This window comes from Pholcus phalangioides, unplaced genomic scaffold, assembly GCF_987345545.1.
Source record: "Pholcus phalangioides strain wild (caught in Gottingen) unplaced genomic scaffold, Ppha-v1.0 ptg000010l_1, whole genome shotgun sequence".
NCBI classification, from domain to species: Eukaryota; Metazoa; Arthropoda; class Arachnida; order Araneae; family Pholcidae; genus Pholcus; species Pholcus phalangioides.
Window position 1 is genome coordinate 36,068,074 of NW_028301603.1, and position 21,334 is coordinate 36,089,407.

The 21,334-nt window shown below is 39.2% G+C and overlaps 1 protein-coding gene and 1 non-coding gene across 3 annotated transcripts in view; both read left to right on the forward strand.

Annotated features, from left to right (window-relative positions):
* LOC149081360 (uncharacterized) overlaps window positions 1-21,334 on the forward strand; it is a 183,115-nt gene that overhangs the window by 99,924 nt on the left and 61,857 nt on the right. The window lies entirely within an intron of this gene.
* TRNAR-CCU (transfer RNA arginine (anticodon CCU)) lies at window positions 19,295-19,367 on the forward strand. Its single transcript has one exon. It is a non-coding gene; the product is annotated as a tRNA-Arg (tRNA).

Consider the following 21,334-nt stretch of genomic DNA (forward strand, 5'->3'; position numbering starts at 1 on the left):
GCCATATAATGATGAATCGTATAAAGGCCCTTGGCCCCCGGACCAAATATGGCCCTGGAGGTTATCTGATGTGCTGCCTGCCCTCCACATTTCCAGATCACTTGGATCCGCAAAACATTTAGAGATCACTGAAGGGGCTCTGTAGGGCACTTATCAATAGGGGGGAATGTTACTTCCTAATTACCTAATTTTGTCAAAAATGAACTAAGCCGCACATTCACAGATCGCTTAAGCGTCCCGTGGTACAATTCCAGAACATTTAAGTGGCCCGGGGCACATTTTCAGATCAATTAAATGGCCCGGGACACATTTAGAGATCCCTTGAGTCGCATGTGGCGTAGTTTTAGAGCACTTAAGTGGCCCCCAGTGTGGTTCTACATCACTCAAGTTACCCACGGCACATTCTCAGATTATTTAAGTGATGCGTGGCACAGTTCCAGAGCACTTAAGCGGCCCGGACACATTTCCAGATCACTTGGATTCGCGAAACATTTAGAGGTCACCAAAGTGGCTCTGTAGGGCACTTATCAATAGGGCTTGTTACTTCGAGTGCCCACAAACTATCGAAATGTTTTTCTCATTTTTGGTGCACCGAGCAATATGCTATTAAAAATATTTCATATTTTCATAAAGGGTAGTTGATGACGTAAGCATTACCCAAACCCCCCCTCCCCCTTGTCATCAGAAGTCAGCAAAATCGTAAACCCCCTTCCCCCATCGATGATGACGTAATACTTGAACGGCCCATTTCTTGCAGCTCAGTACCCAGTGGAGTTTTCTCTACTGATGAGAGGTAGTTGTAAAGAGGGGGTATATATCTTTATTGGTTTGCTAAATTCAGTGACGTAAAACAAAATGATTTGCATAAAGTAACGCATTGGTAATTCTTTATAATTGGGGAAAAATGAAAATGTTTTAGATTTCTGTACTAATGTCATACTACTTTACCTCACACTTACTCCGTTCATATATCGTAAGGCAATTTAAAACTACTGAAGTTCGATGAGAAATGAAGGCGCTATCTATGGTGGTCGCACCAGGCTCGGTAGGTGAAGAACTCGTTTCTTGCTCGGATTCAAACCCGTGGACCGCGACGGTAATTCTTCATAGTGAATGACGAGCATCTTACCCCCACTACGCCTCTAATTTCTCACTGGAATTCGCAAAAATATTGAAATATCAAAAACTGTTTCTTGGACGCCTTTTTAATTTCACTCATAATTTTAAAAAGCATGAGCAATGAATGTACAGTAGAGCATCGGCTAGGCGAATCAAGACCGTCTTAAGATCACAATGGTCCACCCCCATCCCCAAATTATTTTTCTGAGGCTCTACGTGGTGAATTCTCGAAGGCCCCTTTTCTCTTGAATCCCCCGGGCCGTTGGCCCATGCGTTAAGACGCATGGCCAACGAAGCGGTTGGAACAACAAGAACAATGTGATGCCGTCCAATTGCTGTCTTTAAAACGATTGTGATATTTAGTGAAAAAACACTGCGGAAGCTTTATTAATATTACAATTCAAGATATGCGGAAGACTGGATGTTGTGAAGATATTTATTATTTGAGATGTTAATTTTTTTTAAGGAAGGAAAAAACTCATCGCTGCCTCTACCGGGAGTCGAACCCGGGTCTCTCGTCCGGGCCGGACGAGTGCTCTGATCACTAAGCTACAGAGGAGATTGAGATTTTCCTTCGCTAGAGCGTATACATGCCGAACGGAACCGTGCAATGGACGGTGAACCGATCAGCTAATAGCTCATGGACGACGAGCCACCAGATGGCTATATATATGACATGAATGTCGCTCTCCACTTGTTAATACAAGATAACTTCTTCTGCATATCTTGTATTAACAAGTGGAGAGCGACATTCATGTCACAAATATTACAATTCTTTCAGTAGAGGATTTCTTAATATACAAACTATAATAACGGTAGATATAGTGAAGGACGGCTTTTTCTCAGCCCAAACAAGGAAACGGATATTTTTTCTGGATTTTCTGAACTCGGAAAGAAAAGTCATCTGATCATTCAAGAGAGACTATTAATGGCTCTGCTTCCGAGCGGCCACAGTGCTTGAAATAAGGAAGGCGAGGTCTTGTCTCCAGTGGTGTAGATGGTAGCATGCTTGCCTGAAATGACATCTGTTCGAGCCCCGGCGGAGGGCTTTGATTTTTGAAGACCGAAAAAATCAATATCTATGAGAGATATCGAAGAGTTCCCGAAGGAGTGGTGTATCCGGAAAGTTTCATTAAAATCAAGAAACTTAGCGCACTGCCAATCTTGTTAGTGTGTGTGTGTGCGGCGTAGGTTCTTATCTAGGAACAATATAATCCGTCGCTGCCGAGCAAGGTTCATAGGGATCTTCGAAACTCCTCTTTTTGAAACACAGTCGACCGTTCTCGGGGATAGCACCAAAATGAAGTGTCGTATATGGACAAGATGTCAGGTAATGCTATAGAGATCCAATCACACCACAAGCACACTTGCCGTTGTCCGACTTGAAACGTTCTTGATACGTTGGCAATGGGCCGTGCTCAGTTATCATAATCACTTTCTTTCTAGACCAAATGGTACTATTCCAATGGACGCGTTTCTGTACCTTGTGAGCTTCTTTATGGGCATTCTTTCAACGTTATATATACGTCGGTACTGGGCAGTGCTCAGTTATCATAATCACTTTCTCTCCAAACCTCGTTAATGAGTCACTCTTGGGAGAACAAAATTATGACTTAGTAAGCGGAGTGACTCGTTAAACGGAGTAAGCCATAGCTGTGCCAATTCCTACCAGAGGACAATTAGGGCTTCCAAAAAGTGGCCCGGTAAGCGGAGTGGCGTGTAAACCGGGTGACGCACTAACGAGATTTGACTGTATATCCTCGATATACAAACGGTGGTGAACAGTAATTTTTTCCCCGTATAATCGATTACCCGGTTTTATCGCACATTTGTGTGCTGTAACCATGGGCATACGTTTGAGCGGGACCGACAATACACTGTGTTCACCCTCCCATTAGCTGGCACGCCGGGAAAATCGGAGGACACCAGCTTTTCAATTTTGGTGCCCTCTCCGTTCCCGGCATGCCAGGAAAAGCGAGGTATGCCAAAGGTCGCGTGATTTAGATTCGAAAACCCGGTACGTCCTCCTTCTCCTAACCAAATCATGGGCCGCCACTGTGTCTCAATGAAGAAATTTAAGCAGGTGGTCGAAGAACACCTGGGCCATGCTGGAAGCTGCGCATGTATGTGTCATGAGCCTAACATGAACTCTCTTTATATGTAATGTAATGCTTGTTATATCTAGTGCTGTGTGGACTACCATCTGTCGTCAATTTTTCTCACTATGAGTGAAGTGTAACGATTGAGTAATTGTATCTTTGTAGGCTTGTTGCTCTCTGTGACGAGATTTTTCAACGGGGATATCGGTTCGCATTCGCACCCGGAAGTTGGGAACCACAGAAAACCAACTTCATCCGACCACCACTGTGGCAGAGGTGGGGTTTGAACCCGGATATTCGCGATACGACTCCGTCAGTATGACCACTCGACCACCACAGTGGCAAAGACCAAAGATACCAATATTTATATTAAAATTTTGGATAACTGGTTTGCTACTGCAGCAAACATTTGTTTTTTACATGGGAATTTGATAATTACAATAAAAGGCGAACATTTATTCATAATTAATAATTAATATCTAGTATAATAATTATCACTCTAATAATACGAAATACTATATTTTTTCACATTTTTCTGCATGTTTACAGATTGGAGAAAATATGTTGTTGCTTCTGTATTACATCATCATGTTTTGCTGCAAAAATTATTCGTTGTTTTTTTTTTATTCTGCTTATTCCAACATGGCACACATGATCGAAGCACGAAAACTTTCCGCAGTGCATCCTAAGATCGAATACATACGTTTTTCTCTGTACATTTAACTGATCTAATCTACGCGCCAACGCGAATATGTGCTTAACATCCAACATTTTTAATAAATTTAGGAAACTGACATCAACTGACGAAAAATTGTCAAAAATGGTTTCATAAATTTATTTCGAAGAAGGTTTTACACAGAATCCAGAATTATTTCATTCGAATACATGCTCATAACTAAGAACAAGGTTATGGCTGATTAAAATCACCCGGAACAATGGTTTGTTTTGGCAAAGGCAACGGAAACAATTTTAAAACGCGATTTTTGAAAATTCATGTTATCCGTTACGTTATTCCTCGCGAAACTAAATTTCTCAAAAGCTATGCAAGATATTTTGATGGAAAATTTCGCAACACAGCGTTCCAGATAACATTAACCATGCAATGAGCCAGGATCTTGGCTATATGTTAAGAATTTAATATTTTACAGCTGTTTGAAAAAAATATATGTATGTATATATACATGTTGAATTTTTTTTTGTTGTTGAAAACTCACGTATTATTTCACAGGAACTATCATATCTCAGAGAATATTTTGTGTTTACCTTAAAACTTTTAGCTCTCATTGTACAGATAACAGTTACAGAGAGAGCACCAAAATATTCGAATATATGCTGTAGTTTTTGGTGAACAATGTCTGGCGCAAAGTTCTGAAAATGAGCTTGTTTTAAGAGCGTTATACATGTATAAAATAGCTCAAAACCATGTAGAAATAATCAGAAATCGGGCTGGATGTCCTTGTTTTGTACGGTATTATGATTACAACCACACATATTTTGTACAAACCACACTGTTTTTTTCTTTAAAGTGCCTGAATGGAGTCAGTTGCTTTAATATTTGTCGTAGCATACATAGCCAGACCTATATGGATAGTTCGTAAAAAACGAAAGGATCCTAAAATATGTAGATAATAGACAAAGTTTAAATCAGCCAATTCAATCCATTCTTAGAGTCTAGATATCTAAGTATTATCCTGAATCTATAACTCAAATTTCCCGACATGATGATGATCTCCCTCTATTTTTCTCGGCATGCAAGCTAATGCGGGGGAATACGGCAGAGCCGTGACTAACTGCCCCCTGTGCAAGAATTTTCATTTAGGCCCCTTAAATTTTAAGAAATATAACTTCTTGTGAACAGCATTTTGGGCACCCCCTTCCAAGTAGGCCATGTGCGGGTGCGCCTACCTAGTTACGGTACTGGAATACGGTATACGTATTAATTTTGTTTAATTTTTGAAGTATCTTGCCATTAAAAATGTTCAAAATTGTTTTTTATGTGTATCTAATTATTTTAGGTTATAGCGTCACATAGATGACGTAGATGTGCCCTTCTTTTGTCTTTTACTCTCATCCTCAAACTCTCATCGCGTGACGGAAACAATTAATCAGTATTTAATGACTTATGAAGAAATTGTCGCTCTTGTCAATTGTGATGACAACGGAATTGAAGACTAAGACCAAGCATCAACTGTTGAGTCTCTCAGAATTTCACGTAAGGACAGAGTTTTAAGGCTCTAGAAATTGCAATTAAGTACAATGAGCCACAAAAAAAAGAAGCTACAGGACATAATGATTCTGCAAAGATGGCGAGACGCGGCAGGGAAGAACCGACACTCGTCAAGGAAGCAAACTACGATCAAAATTTATTTGAACCGGCACAGGACTGAAGTTTTCTGTTGTTTCGTTGTAAAACATGATTATTAGGTCCGTAATGTGTAAAACCATAACATAGTTTGACATTTAACAGGGTTTTTCCTAACACCTTCCTATTTATTAACTGGCATTTTTGACCATGACAAGAGTTCTTAACCTTTCACTTCTCAACCCCTTCTCAAGCCTCTACAATAAAGGTGGCAGACCCTTTGTGCCCTCAGTTTGGGTGCTAACTCTTCTTCACAGAATAATTTCCATCGTAAGAAAATATAGTATGCCATAAAGAATACATTTTTGACAAAATTAGGTAATTAGGAAATAACATTTCCCCCCCCCCCCCATTGATAAGTGCCCTACAGAGCCACTTAAGTGATCTCTAAATGTTTTGCGGATCCAAGTGATCTGGAAATGTGGAGGGCAGGCCGCACATCGGATAACCTCCAGGGCCATATTTGGTCCGGGGGCCAAGGGCCTTTATGCGATTCATCATTATATGGCTTAGAGGGTGGGCCGCTATGAATTTATTAAAGATAAATGTGTTAAGTTCATAAAGCATTGAAATTAACAGAAATTGATTATAATAATGTATAAAGGTATTTTCTTCCGAAATTTCAATTAAACAAATATTTTTTTTTGCATTAAGAAGTTTTTGATCGTGGGAGGGGGGAGGGGGGGGGCATGAGCACCTCTATGCGCCCCCCCCCACCCCCGTGTACGTCTCTGTTCCCACCAATATGCGCTGGGATTCAGAGCTGATGACGAAATTTTTTGCTGACAGGGAAGGGGAGGGGTTAAAAATGGCTAAAAATTTGCTTACGAAATACTTGAACGGCCCTTACAACGAACACCAAGTGACCAGAGAAATCACTTCGTTATAATTAAATTTCGCTTCCGACGTTCTGCCGGCCCGTTTATGTCGGATAAGCGAGACTATACTGTAATATAAATATTTGAGACTCGTGATACTGGAGTAGCGAAGAAACGCAAGCACGTGGGATCGCATATAAACCGGTCGCTTGGGTACTATATTCATCAATACTCCAATAACCTCATCTGAGTAGTGCTATAAAACTACGCATATTGAGTCACCAGGATACCGAGTCTTCTAGTAGACTGCCAATGAACTTCATTTATTCTCAAAGGTCCAACCAACGGTGGCCTTTCGCTCTAAGTAACTCTTTCCTCTCACTTTATGAAGGCCATGATAATTTTTTAACAAACATAATTTATTTTATTTTTATTATTTTAAGTTTATTTTCATTAAAAATGTTAAAAATTTGTTTCTAAGTAGAAAACACCCCATACTAGAAATACTACAGTTGCAAAACGATGTGGAAGTTTTTCCTAGTTTTCAGTCTGTGAGTACACACATTCCGTCACTGTCACGTAGATGTGTACTTTTTTTTTCCTGTTCTACTCTCGTCCTCAAACCTTCATCGCGTAACGAAACAAACGAAATAAATAAAGTAAAAACTCTTCCCCCACAGGGAAAACAATCCCGGACCACTTCTGTTTAGAAAGAGCGAGTGGGAGAAGACAAGTGTTCCGGGGATCGTGCCAGGCATTCGGGAAACGGGATCAGCCATTGTTTTTTTTCCCCCCCCTTACTTTTTCTTTTCTAAGGATAGATGATCTTACCAGAAATCTGGAATTGTGAAGCAAATAAACCGAGATTTCTTCCTGCTCTTTCTTTCTTCTTCTTCTTTATGTTAGAAATGGAAGGGGGAGAAGTCCCGGAAGGAATTGAACGATGTGTAAGCTTAAGTGTCAAGATGCCAAGTGTGACCTCCTGTTTCCACTTGTAACCGGAGAAAAAGACATTCTTTTCCTATCGCAGAAAAATTTTTCGTTCCTTCTTCGTGAGACTCAAAGATTTTTTATATCCAACTTTCTCCAGGACAATTGTTTTCGCCCATTTTTTGAACTATTTCAAAAATCGAAAACAGTGGTTGGATCATCGCTGCGACTTATCGCCTTATGACATTTCCTGTCGCTTTCATCTTTTAGGACATAGGGGGTCTTCAACCTTTCAGACATTGCGGGCCAAATTAAAACTTTTCACGAAGCCCGCGGGAAACTTACAAGGAAAAGGGGGTTCCGGGGTTCCCAAGTTGTCGTCCTTAAAAAAATTATCAAAACATTTCACACAAGTACATTCATCTTACCCAGAAACACATAAACAATTCTCATATAAATAAATGTCATGTATAAATAAATATATAAACAATTTTCATAAAGAAATAGCGGCATAATGCAATTACTAAAGCAGCTAAAACTAATAACAGTCGGTTACTCATCGTCTCTCGCGCTTTTTGGCGATATCTATACATAAGAAACTTCTTTTGTCACTTCCTTTTCCTTCTATTCCCCACCTTCTCTGTTCAAGGGAAAAAGAAACTAGTTATTTTTTTCTTCTTTCTTTTTTCGACTCTAGCTGGGCTTGATTGTTTTCGCATATGCCCGAGTTTGCACATGCTCTTTGAAATTGTCCCCGAATGCACATGATTCAGGATCCTTTAGGTCACACGCAAAGACCTTCGATTTATTTTATTTATTCATTTGTGCAGTCTATATTTATACTTTACATGTTATTTTGATTCTCGTATTTGAATGTATTTTGCCAAAGGGGTCCCCGAACTCCTTGTATAACATGATCATTTATTCCTGGTCTCGCAAATGATTTTTGAAATAGTATCTGAATGAACATAATTTTGGGTCGTTTAGGTCCCACACAAGAGCCCCCCCCCCTCCCCTAATTTTATGGTACTGTCTTGCACTTTTGTTAATACAAATACAAATACAAATACAACGCCACAACAGGCAAATTGCCCAACGAGGTGGCTGACTTAAGAACATCATGGATCCCCGAGCCCCTACCTACTACTGCTACACCACACATGCACCCCCCCCCCCCCGCGGAACCCCCCAACGAATCGGTAAATGCAGGAATGTGCGTGTACGTGTAGTGCAACCTGACGTATAGTTTGTTTCTGTGTAATGCTTGTTATGTGTAGTGCTGTCATCTGCCCCCAGTTTTACTAACTATGAGTGAAGTGTTATGGTTGAATGATTTACCGTTGTAGGACTGTTGCTCTCTGTGGCGAGACTAATATGTGTATACTTGTATACTCTTCTTTAAATCTAGGATTTGGATGCATATTATCAATAGGTCCTCTAGGCACCTCTAAGATAGCCCCTCCCCCCCCCCGAACTCCGTCTATAACCTGATAATTTTTGTATTTGCCTGCCCTCACATGTGCTTTTTGAAATTGTATCTGAATATACATGACTCGGGGTTCTCCGAACTCTTGTATAATCTGATTCTCTTCATTATATTTCTGACTTCACACATGTCTTTGTTATGGTATATGAATGCACATACATGAATATGGGTCCTTTAGATCCCATGGTAGGGACCCCAATTTTTTTTCTCCTTGTAATTCAGAATTTTCTCTGGCACTACCACGCCCTCCGGGGCAATGAACCTGTATCGTGTAGGCGACAGAGACTGGCCATGCTTGGTCCGTTCTATAGAAAAAAACCACACTCGCGTCAATGCTGGCCCAATACATTCTCAACTAATGGCAGCGTCATGGGCAAGTAGTCTGACTGCTCCACTATTGGTAATGATCGTCAAATATTGGAGGCTGGAAGATATTAGAAGTCTGATCGAGCAGAACGACCAGTACCTTCCAGCTTCCGACCCAGGTCAAAAAGGCGCGTTGCCTTCCTTCTTGATCTTTCGATCCGTCTGGCCACACATTGGTCGGAGAACGCTAACGGTCGCAACACGGTGAGTGTTCTGGAAGCAAATATTTTCCAGAGAATATTGGGTCAAGCTAAGCCAGTGTGTAGCCAGACTATGCCGTTGCTGCTTCCTTGTATCAGGAAAAGGCAAATATTGGAAACAAATATTGACTGTTGGGCTATGCTTGTGACACGAGTGTCGCCCTGGCTTGTGCTGTAACTTACTTGATGATATGTTGGTCGAATGACGTCAATCTAACACTCTTGAGTTTTATAAAATAATTATTGGCCTCAATTGGCGTTCAAAATATTACTATTTACAATTTTTCGTGTGAACCATAAAAATTCCACCGGGTTTTTTTAAAATTTTTGTGAATATTTAAATGAGTAGAATCAGTGGTAATTTTTTAAACAAATTTGAAGACGCCACCTTGAGACACTTTAACTTATACTGAAAATATTCCTTTTCCGTTGAATTTGAATTTTTATTTATCTTTAATTAATTTCTTTCACCGATTCCTATTTTTCTCCATCAATTCTTAAATTCGTTCCGATAATTCTGAAATTATGTTTTCATTCATTTTGAATTTTCATCAGCTATGGAATTATTTCGAAAAAATTCTCAATTTTTTTCATGAATTGTTGCTTTTAACAATTCTTAAATTACTCTCCATGATTCTGCAATTATTTCTGTCGGTAGTTCTGCAGTTATTTCTATAAGTAATACTGCAATTATTTATACCCGTAATTTTGTAACTATTTTTTATAATTCCTAAATTTTCATCAATCATGAAACTTTTTTTTTCAATAATACTAATATTATTTATTCATTAAGGTGTTTTTCAGTATTTCAGTAAATCTTGCAATTATGTATGTTACTGTCAATGCCCGAAATCAGCCAGTTTGTAAATTGGTCAATTTTGTCCTGGCAGTCCAGTGGTTAGGGAGCTAGCTTCTGACTGTGCAGGTCTGGGTTCGAATCCCGGGTTGGGCATGGATGTCTACTAACATTAACACATTCCCTGGACAGATCCTAACGATCTCTTGGGAATACGTGCTTATCACGTTTTAAAAAAAAAACATTGGACCGGGCCAATGTCTGAATTTCGAACTTACATTGGCGATAGCACCAGTATATGCTGAGGGTCACTTAAATGTTTTGAAACAGTGTCGCAGATAGTTCAAGTGATCTAGAACTGTGTCGGATGGCAGCCATATGATCGGATATTTTTTACAACAGATGGGAAACATGGTAACTGAGTTTCGACTATAAATACCGTCCCAGCAGCTACTAAGGCAAGGGTACTCAACCTCTAAGAGAGTACGGGCTATTTCGTTGATTTGAAAATGTGTCATGAGCTGCTTAATTATGTTATCTGTAAATGTTTCGCTGGTCACTTGAGATCTGTGAATATACCGCGGAGTTTGCCGGGATTTGCTCAAGAGCCGTGGAACCGTATCAAGGGTGACATAAGGGCTCTGTCTGGAACTGCGTCACGTTGATCTGTAAATATGCTGAGGGTCACTTAAATGTTTTGAAACTGTGCCGAAGATAGTTTAAGTGATCTAGAATTGCGCCGGATGATCGGATGGTTTTTTTACAACATATGGGAAACGTGGTAACTGAGTTTCGACTATGAAAATGATAATGATTTTTTTCAAATAATACAACAAACGAATGAGAATTATTCGTAACTCGAAGGAGCCTACAGTCATTTTCTCTACGGGCTCAGCATCTGGTAATGCCGGCTCGGGAATCGACCTAATCTCGAAAGACCGCAAACACTATTTTTGGTATGGAATGAATTTTGGAAATAATGCAATTATTAGAAGAGAGAGCTATAATCGAAACAGTAAACGGGGTAAGTGCACCCAATATTTAGCCAGTTTTCGGACACTTAATATCCAGGCTTAAGTTATTTTTCCTTTCTTCCGTTTATTATAAATGCCTTTTTGCCTGCTTATTTTGACCATTTTTAGTGCCTGAACTTGCGGGCTTTACTTATTATCGCTCGAAATTTCTCCCTTTCGATCTCAATTTGAGGTTTCGGAATTAATTTTTTTTAGGAAGAAGAATTCAATTTCGAAACAACAATCGAATTATTCTTTTTTTATAACCGTTAATGCTGTGCACTGGGAAGAGATTTCCCAGAAATGCATCTAGTGCATCTCAGGGAATGTATCATGAGAAGGAATCTCTACTGCATCATGCCCTACACCTCCCTGGGCAAAGTGATATTCCCTAGTCCCTTATACTAGACTGGAAATCCCAACATATACTGTATATATCAATTTCCATACGTTTCAAAATCATAGCACGAGACCTACCCCGTTGTTACAGAGGTCCGTGGGCTGAGGAGTTCCTTGGGCAATGCTCAGGAAAGTCAGGCTCACGTGTCCACATGCTGCTTCGATTCAGAAATGAACAAAATGAGTGAAACAACTTTGATGCCTGATTCCTTGACAAAATGCATACCTTAAAAAAAGTCGTATGCATATCAAAAGAGGTTCTCTATTCGGTTGGAAAGAAGTTGTCGTCCTTTGATGGTAGTCTATAGTAGCGCTATATCTGTTGCAAACACGTGTAGGGGACATTGCCGAGGATGCTGTGCATGCATCTTGGATTATGATTTTCGGTATCTGGTAACCCTACATTGAATGAAAGAGTATCCCCAATAGTCTTAGGAAAAAAGAATGCAATCGTGTGATATCTCGGTGGAATATTTATGTGGTGACAAATATTTAAATTGTAAATTTTTATTCAGCCTCTCAATCAAAATCTCTCGCTTAATAATCTCGTACCTCTCTATACTGAATACTAAAACGCAAAAAGAAACCGTCGAGACATAGACGCCCAGGATTTTTGATTTTTCGAGAGTAAAAAGTGCCAAATCTGAAAATGGATGCCGCAATAGTGCTAAAAAGTGGAAAAAATCAAGAAATTCAATAATCAATATCTCGGTGAATATTTTCTTCAAAATATATCGTGAGGGATAGATTTTTTTGCGGTTTAATACATGTAGATGTATCCGCTTTCCATATATATATATTCGTAAATAGTTTAAACAATTCACAAATATTGAAGGAATTGGTATATTTGCATGCAGTTTTTAAGACTTGACTTATATTGCGAAAACGTTATTTTCCGAAAAAAATTCGTTTTTTCTTTCTGCAACAGGAAAAAAAAAATAGTTCAAATTTTCGTCAATAGATAGCGTGGCACCTTGTACGTTTCTTAAAAGTTTTCCCCGTGCAAAACGTTCTTGAAACTTCAACCGGCGATTCGTATATAGCTGGGGTGAAACGACTTCAATATATATAAGCTTGTACAATATTGTAAACTTGTACAATAGCGCTTCAATCTACCAAGGTGAACACCGCCACAAAATCCTGACAGAAGTGCCAGCAACAGAGAAATTCAGGAATGAGCTGTTAATCGTGCATCCTGTGTTTCATAGGACTCGCTAACGAGTGATACGCTAACGTTCCGCGCCCTACAACGGGGAAAACTTGAACTATTTTTCTGTGAGAAAAAAAAATTTCCTTTCGTGTGCATAAATAAGAGAGAATTCGTGAAAATAAGTCATTTCCGCACACCACATTCAAATATACGAATTCTTTCAATTTTTATGAGTTTTCAAACTGTTTACGTATTTATGGGACACCCTACCCTGTAAGAAGATGCGTAAATTGCACTATTTGGCATTACCTTTTTGTTTTTATTGATGTTCGTATATGAACTCAAAATTCGATTTCACGCCCTCCCCCTCAAATTATGATTCCACGCGGGAGTAAAATTATCACCACTTAATTTATTTTTGATTACTTCAATTTTCCCGAATCTTCCATACCCTTCTCTTCAGAAACCCTTCCTGGTACAACCCCCTTTATAATATGATCCAATTTCCGATATTTGAATATCACCATAGCGAATTAAATCCAAAATAATTTCCGACGTAAGAGAAATTTCCCGGAATAGATAGAAATTTCGTTAATAATCTCCATAAATCCCAGAAATTCTACTGCTTACAGAAATCCCAGAGATTTCCTAGACAAAGAGGTTGAGGGTTAAAACAACCAATCAATAACGATTAGAAGTCGCTGTTGGCTGTTCCCGGAGTGCTTTCGACAACGCTTCTGTTCCAACATATTCTCCTGTTATCACGACGCAGGTAGCGTAAACGGTGGGGGGAGGGATTATCCGGAATTGTTATTAATTATTACTTCAATGGACGACACGAACACTTCATGTCTCAATTATAAGTCTTTTAATCCACGCGGAAATTATTGCAACGCTTCATTCGCACGTGTTTTCGGGGGAAATTAATTACACGCGAAATACGTGTTTTAATTTTTCTGGAAATCTGCTAAACTTTGATTTAATAGGATTGTTGCACATTTAAAAAAATAAATTATTGTGCATTTAATTTCAAACAATGGGGGGAGGGGGAGAATTGGCGCTTAAATCATAACGCGTCACCGTGGAATTAGCATGATCGGGTGTGCTTTATGGACGCATGCGAAGCAACTATTAACGTTGAAAGAGGGTGGTCATTAGCTGAAGATTTCCGAGCAGAATAGCCATCTTGATTGTCCTGCCATGATCATAAGTGGTTTTATGGTTATGGTGGGGGTTAGGGGGGGGGTTTGTTTTGGTCCTGTCTTGTTTATGAAGTGCTCTTTGCTGACATTGTCTTCGAAAGACACGGCTTTTATGGTGCTCGTTACTGAGTAGCGCTGATGTAGCTGGTGCTATGGTAGAAAGTACCGCAATGCAAGAGAGCCGTTTTTCATTTCTAAAGAATCTGTCTGATCATACTTTTCACATGTATATTCCGTTTTATTCCGTATCACGTTCCCTGTGTACCAAGTTGCTCTATCCATATTTTGTACTATCGTTGCCCCCTGAGTATTTTGCTATATTTTCTGTTTTACATCGCACATAGGTATATGTCTCGTTTTATTTTGCATCACATTCCCTCCATTAATATTTTGTACAGCTGTTCTCCTGGTCTCCAGGCATTGTGTGACACTGTTAAATAGCTGTATTTTAAAACTCGTATCATGTTGAGGGAGTGCTTGTGTGGCAAGAGAGGGTGGGACTAGTCCGGATGGGGCCGCTGGAATTTTTGACGACAGAACCACGTCCTTAGGGACACTGAGCCAAAAATCACTTTGGTGACAGAGAGCGGTTGTTTGTGTGTGTTGTGGCTATATGCAGATTCGTCTATCTGTATTGCGTGCGGTAAAGAAGACGCAATTCCACTTCACTATGTAGGATGATGGCCTGCATTCTCTATCCGGAGAAGGAACTACAGTCAGCCCCACTTAGTCGGATTACAACGATTGCAACACGCATTATCCCATTAAACGGGGTATCTGATTATGCGGGGAACAATTCGACTGTCATTTTACAACGTTAGTATAGTTTGTGTATTGAAAACTATGAAGGATCAATATTAATAAAGATTCTCGAGTAAATCAGACATTAAAAATGAAATGAATATTATATCTTATTACAATGATCATGATCACTAAACAAAATATTTTTACTTTTAATTTAAGAAAGTTAGCGCCCCCTATATTGCATCAACAAAGGACAAAAATGAATTAATTCAATGCACGTATTATGATCCTTATGATTCGGCGTCATCGTCACGTTGGCGTAACCCTTATCACATTTTGTGAATCCCGTTTCCCGAATCTCGGAATCCCGTTTTAACGAACACCGTTATAGCGAAAATCTCGTTTTAACAAACACCGTTATAGCGAAAATCTCGTTTTAACGATCACCGTTATAGCGAAAATCTCGTTTTAACGAACACTTTTCCAATCCCCCAAATAAGTTGACATGGGAACAATGCTATGTAATCTGAAATTCCTTTATAACGAAATTTCGTTTTAACGAAGTGATTCATTCTGCCTCTTGGCGTTCGTAATAACGGGATTCGACTGTATATATAGGAATACGCAGGGATCAACATATAGGGACTGGCCAAAGCCCAGTGAAAGCCCGAATTTCGAGCCAGCCAGTTCTACAAGTGGCCAACTTTGGGCTTTGGCAGTAACATATTATACAACATGCATAGGTAACAGGGCGTATGGCATTCTACTGGTGAATCATTGATCTTAGAGGCATACTTCCAATTAGAAAAAGTGCCAAATCGCGTGTAGTAGGCCTACTCAGATATGTCATTCATGTTGCATGGGGTGTTGTATAATTATTAAAATGATAACACGCTAACGTCTTATACGCACATCCTGTGCTCAAGAACAAAATTGCAAAGTTGTTAACCTGTCTCTTATGATGCCAAAAAAAAAAAAAATCCACGTTTGCAAATGCAATATTCGCTGAGGTATCTGAATTCGACGAAGGAAAAAACAACATTAAATGCAGGAAAACCATTTTACGCACTGCCTAGGCTAACAAATGAGAGGATTCTGCAAGCTTCCTGAAAAAATTTCAACCATTTCATGTAAAATGAAAGTGTCACCTGATAAAAAACGTTTTAACAAACTTAGAAGTCCCGCACAGGAATATAGACGAGGTACATGAGTGTGTTTCAGCAGTAGTGCCTGGAAGGAGTTGAACGATTTTCCATAAATACCTATGGGGAATCGCGTTTCGGTCAATGAAGATTTCGGCTCTCAATGAACTACCTCTTCGTTAGCCAAAACATCATTGTACAAGTAAGTATCATTTAGACGTCCATATATGGGGACCCCAATTTCGTTTTTCTCCTTGTATTTCAGAATTTTCACTCGCGCACGTAAGTGACAGATCCTGATCGTGCTCTTTCCGTTCTGTTCTGTACAAGTATTTACAAAATGAAAAAGAAGACAAAAATAAATACTGATGATATCAGTTCCGACAACAACATGAAATTTATCCATTGTTTTCCCTTAAATAAATAAAATTGGAAAAAAGAAGGAAGATAAACAAATTGTTTCTTGTTTCCATAATCCTACAATGTATCGTAGCGAGAGTTAATCTACCTTCCCGAATAGACTCAGTGTATGTAAATAAAATGCAAAAAAAAAATATATGTAAAAAAAATTATGCATATATTTATAATGAAAAATCTTTTAATCATTTTCCGGTTGTTTTTTTTTTCACTTTCAATATCTCATTTCCTTATTCTTCATTTTTTTCCCCCTTTTCTTTCAAGGAAAAATTAAAAGGAGGAGAAAAAAAATTGATCCAGATTAAAAAGTGAAAAGTGGAGAGACATGCATAAGCAGAGGGGGGAAAAAAACGGGATAAATTTATGAATAAGGAGAGGCAACACCAAAAAAAAAAAAAAAATGGACGAGGGAAAATACTGGAGGTACTACATATACTAGCCACCTCGTAATCGAGTTCTACTAGATATGGAACATTCTAGAATGTGTGCAAGAGACGGCGGAATTGGTGTGTGTGTGTGAGAGAGAGAGGTGCACAGGGGATGTAGAAACTATCACATGTTAGTTTTCCCACGGTTTCTTGAAAATTTTCGAGCATTTTTCCTCGGACCCTATCCCTCCACTCGATATTTCCCCCCGCCTGCACTCCCTAGGATACCTCTGTACACTTCCTGGAGCTTTCCTTAACATCAAATTCTCCTTCACATTCACTTCTCTCTCTCTCTCTCTCTCTCTCACACACACACATACACCAACCTCTTTTACTCCATTGCCAGTAACGAAGTGTTAGAAGGGAACTCCCAGAGTTTACAAAATTAATTCCCGCTATTTGTTTCGACGGGTAAACTCATAAATTCACGGATGTGGAGAATGGAGGGGGAGAAAAGGAGGCTCCCCCCCCCCCCACTTTTCCTTTTCTATTGTATCGATGAGCAGGGCTTTTGTAAATATAATCGATATATGAGGAGCACAGTATCGTATCGTAACAAGTTTCACATTCGGGGGGGGGGGTTGCTTCCACCGTTCTTCCCGTCGTCCTTCACCTGCTGTTACGCCACTGGAGTGTTATTTGGAGGGTGGATGAGGTTAGTTTCGTTTTCATCTTTTTTTTTCGTTATTTACTTAGTTTTGAACATAAGAAAAGTCTTTTGTAATGAACGTCTGGGGGCATCGAGATAGAAAAGAATATGGTTGTTTTTTTTTTTACGTCTGTTGGAAATATGTTTGCATTTTCTCTTGTCATGGCGTATGGTGATATTGGGACTTGAGAAACGCCATTTGAAAGCTGCTGCCTGTTTAACTTTTATTTCACTACTAGCTATAATACCCAGGGCTGTATAGTTAGGGCTGTTTCATCCCTTTTAAGTCCGCTTACCGCCTTGGCACAGTGGGCGTGGTCTCGGAACAATAACTACTACTACTGAACCACACATGTACCCCGTCCATATTCCTCTATGTACATGTACCTCGCGGAATTTCTAACGAATTGGTACATGTTGCAATGTGTGTGTATGTGTAGTGAAGCGGGCGTGAAGTTTGTTTCTGTGTAATGATTATTGTGTGTAGTGTATAGCATCTGCCATCAAGTTTTCTGACTATGAGTAAAGTGTAATGATTCAATAATTGTATAGTTGTAGGACTGTTGCTCTCTGTGGTGAGACCATTTAACGGGGAGATCGGCTCGCATTCGAGCCTCGAAGTTGGGAACCACAGATCTCGGAGCAACTACGTGACGCCACTGCTCACGTTTTTTTTTTAGCAGACGACATCAGCACACAAAACGTGCTGTATCGACATGTCTTATTAAAAAAAAGAAAATGTCTATTTTACTGTTTTAAGTGAGAGCTTTTCACATTTGTTATAGTGTTGTTTCAGTGTCACAGGTATGAGCGTGTGATATTATTATTATTATTGCTATTTTATAATCTACAAAGTAGTGGGTCAATTACGTGGCTCAACTGAAATGGAGGCGAGCTTTAACATTTAATCATTTAAATAATGATTAAACAAAGCAAACTAGTAAATTCACAGATACTGATCGCGAAATTCGAAAAGATACTTTTGGAAAGAGTTCAGTAAAATGGGCAGTACAGTGATTGCTAACTATCGGGGTAGCAGAGCGGGCACACTCAGTTCTGTTTTAGCAATGACGTCAGATTGTACCGATTCCGGAGCATCATAAAACAACCCTTATTATATAGCACTAATGATACCCGCCACTGCCCCGTTTTTTTCTCATATACTAGGAGTATTGAAGAATTGGCAAACCATTGTAAAGGAGCAAACATGTCTGGAACGCATTATTTGGGAACCACGGTCACTAAAGTGAGCATTCCAAATACTCCTTGGTGAGGCCACACCACCATCAGACAAACCGTGACCACCGCTCTGCCCTCCAAAGGAAGATAAGCTGGTTCTTCTCAGGAGACGATGGACATCGCGGAAAACTCCAACGATATCCAGGACCTGTAAATCGCCCGCACCAAGCCAGACAGTCACAGGTCAACTAGCAGCAAGACTCTTCCCACGATATCCACCCTTCCGCAACCATACTTCCCCCATTTATTGTACAAAAATGCATTAGCGAATCCAAGAAACCATTGTTGTCCTATAGTGTGTGTGTGTGTGTTTTTGCCAATTTTGAGCATTTGCCTAGCTTTGACGAAGTTTTCAAAGTAGCCTCTCGTTTGATCCGTGTTCTGATTCGTATATAAAGTATGCAAGATTTGGTGAAGATCGGTCTGCAATTGTAGATTTGTATAGCGAACATATGCACACGCAGAGACATACAGGAAATCAATTTCACTCGGACCCCTCTTAATCGGACAACGAATACGCCGTTTAAACCAAAGCTGTATTAAAAATCTTGAGTCGCTTTGGTTTGCGGATAAAATCCTCCATCACCAAAATTTCTTTCATAGGGACAATGATAAAGTTCTCCGCGTAATATGATGATTTAATTGACTTCTCCCCGTTTTATTGAATATTACCCTTCACGTCAACTGTTAATACACATTAACCACTATACACATAATGTTTCTGTTGAACGTAGCGCCCTCGTGGCCTATTGGATAAGGCATCGGTCTCCTAAACCGGGGATTGCGGGTTCGAGTCCCGCCGAGGGTACAAGCCGATGTTTTAGTTGCTTCGGGGTTGTGAGCGGTTCTATCTATTGAATGAAGCATTTGAAATTAATGGAAAATATGATCATTGTAATTAAGTATAATTTTTTATTTAATTGTTTATGTCTTATTTATCTGAGAAGCTTTATTAATTAAATTCTTATTCATTTTTCAATACGCAAACCATGCTAACGTTGTAAAATGACAATTTGATTGCTCCTCGTATTGTGGAATCATTGATATCCGATTAACCGGAGTCGAGTCTATTTGTTTTCCCCTTGCGTTTTTATGTATTTGTGTTGTCTTTTTCTGTATAATAATAATGTGTCTCGATATTTGTTAGGTTTCTAAATATTTTAGTTGCTTTTTGTTTTACATACTTATTATTTTTCTGTTGCATTCTAATGTATCTGTATTGTACTTCTATATATGTATTGAACGCGCGTGCAATTACAAAGAAAATCGGAGACTTAATCTTTTATGGTTAGATTCGTGTTCATATCACACCGAATTGCATAGGAATTGATTGTTTTTTATCCAAGGCGCAGAAAAATTTTCAAAACTTGTTGTCTAGAGAGTTTGATGTCAGAAATCGATGTGGTTTAGAGTCCACGCAGCACTGACCACGATTCTCAGAGGAAGCTGGTGAACCTGGCTGTACATTGATCGCGATGGCTGGATAACGCTCCAGACAATGTTTGTCTGGAAGTGGCGATCTCTGATTAATTAATGTCCTCTCGGTAGCGTTTGTTGTTTGGGGGGTTTGCCTGAGATATGGGTGGGTTCTGATGATGATGATTGTTCTCTCGTTACTCTGGATCGGATAGCGAAATGGCCGGTTATTAATGCCTGAATACCGCTCTGATAATAATTACGTACAATCAATACGCAATAGAAAACACAACATTGGGAAATTAAGGAACATACCCGTAGCACTATACATATTTAATCATACGTTCAGAATTTAAATTTGATATTACTGATAAATCGATGAGGTTGTGTGGTATCAGCGACTAATGGAATAAAACATTAATGCATATCCGGGTATGTAATTTTTGCATTAATATCTTATACTGTATATATATATATATATATATATATATATATGTCTGGTATATAGTGAATCTGAATAAAAACAAATTTATTAGCGTATTAATACCCTTAAATTTGCAAAAATTAGTTATTTAGAGGGATCATGACAGTTTTTTCTACGATCCAATCTTATATCGTCACACTTTTCTGTTCTAATATCTCGTGCTTCATTTTCAATTCATGCATTTTTTTTCTCGTTGCTAACAAACCTGGTCTATCGCCACAGAAGATTCAAATACAAATACAACGCCACAACAGGCAAATTGCCCAACGAGGTGGCTGACTTAAGAACATCATGGTTCCCCGAGCCATTTTTTGGAGGCTCTACCTACTACTGCTACACCACAACCTACCCCTCGAACGTCCTAGAAGAGCTTCAGTGGGGTCCGTGAACTGGGATGACAAAGAAAAAAACATTTTCCACATTGCTTCATACTAAAATCTTATTCCGTGCAGGTTCCGTATTCTCCATTGCATTGATACGGTGGGTCCGTGCATTGCAAAAGCTGAAGAACTCTTGATCTAGAAGAGGAGTTCTCAACCAAATCTCCTTGGAGAGATGAAGAGATTTGTTGGGGGTGGGGACGGATCTATAAGCTTAGTGAACAAACATTTTACTCGTCTTAATTATCCATATTTATTTACTATGTATTGCACGTTTGCACACACACACACACACACTTACGTATCTTCCTTTGACATAAACTTTTTCACTTGAGAAATTCGGGTTTTGTATATTCACGTATTTCTTATCTTATTGTCTCTGTGTGTGTGTTCCTAATTCAATTCCCACACGCTTTTCATTTTTTGTTTTAATTTTTAACAATTTATTTGCCACTCGTTTTTCTTGTTAATTTCGTAATGTTTTGTTATCACGCC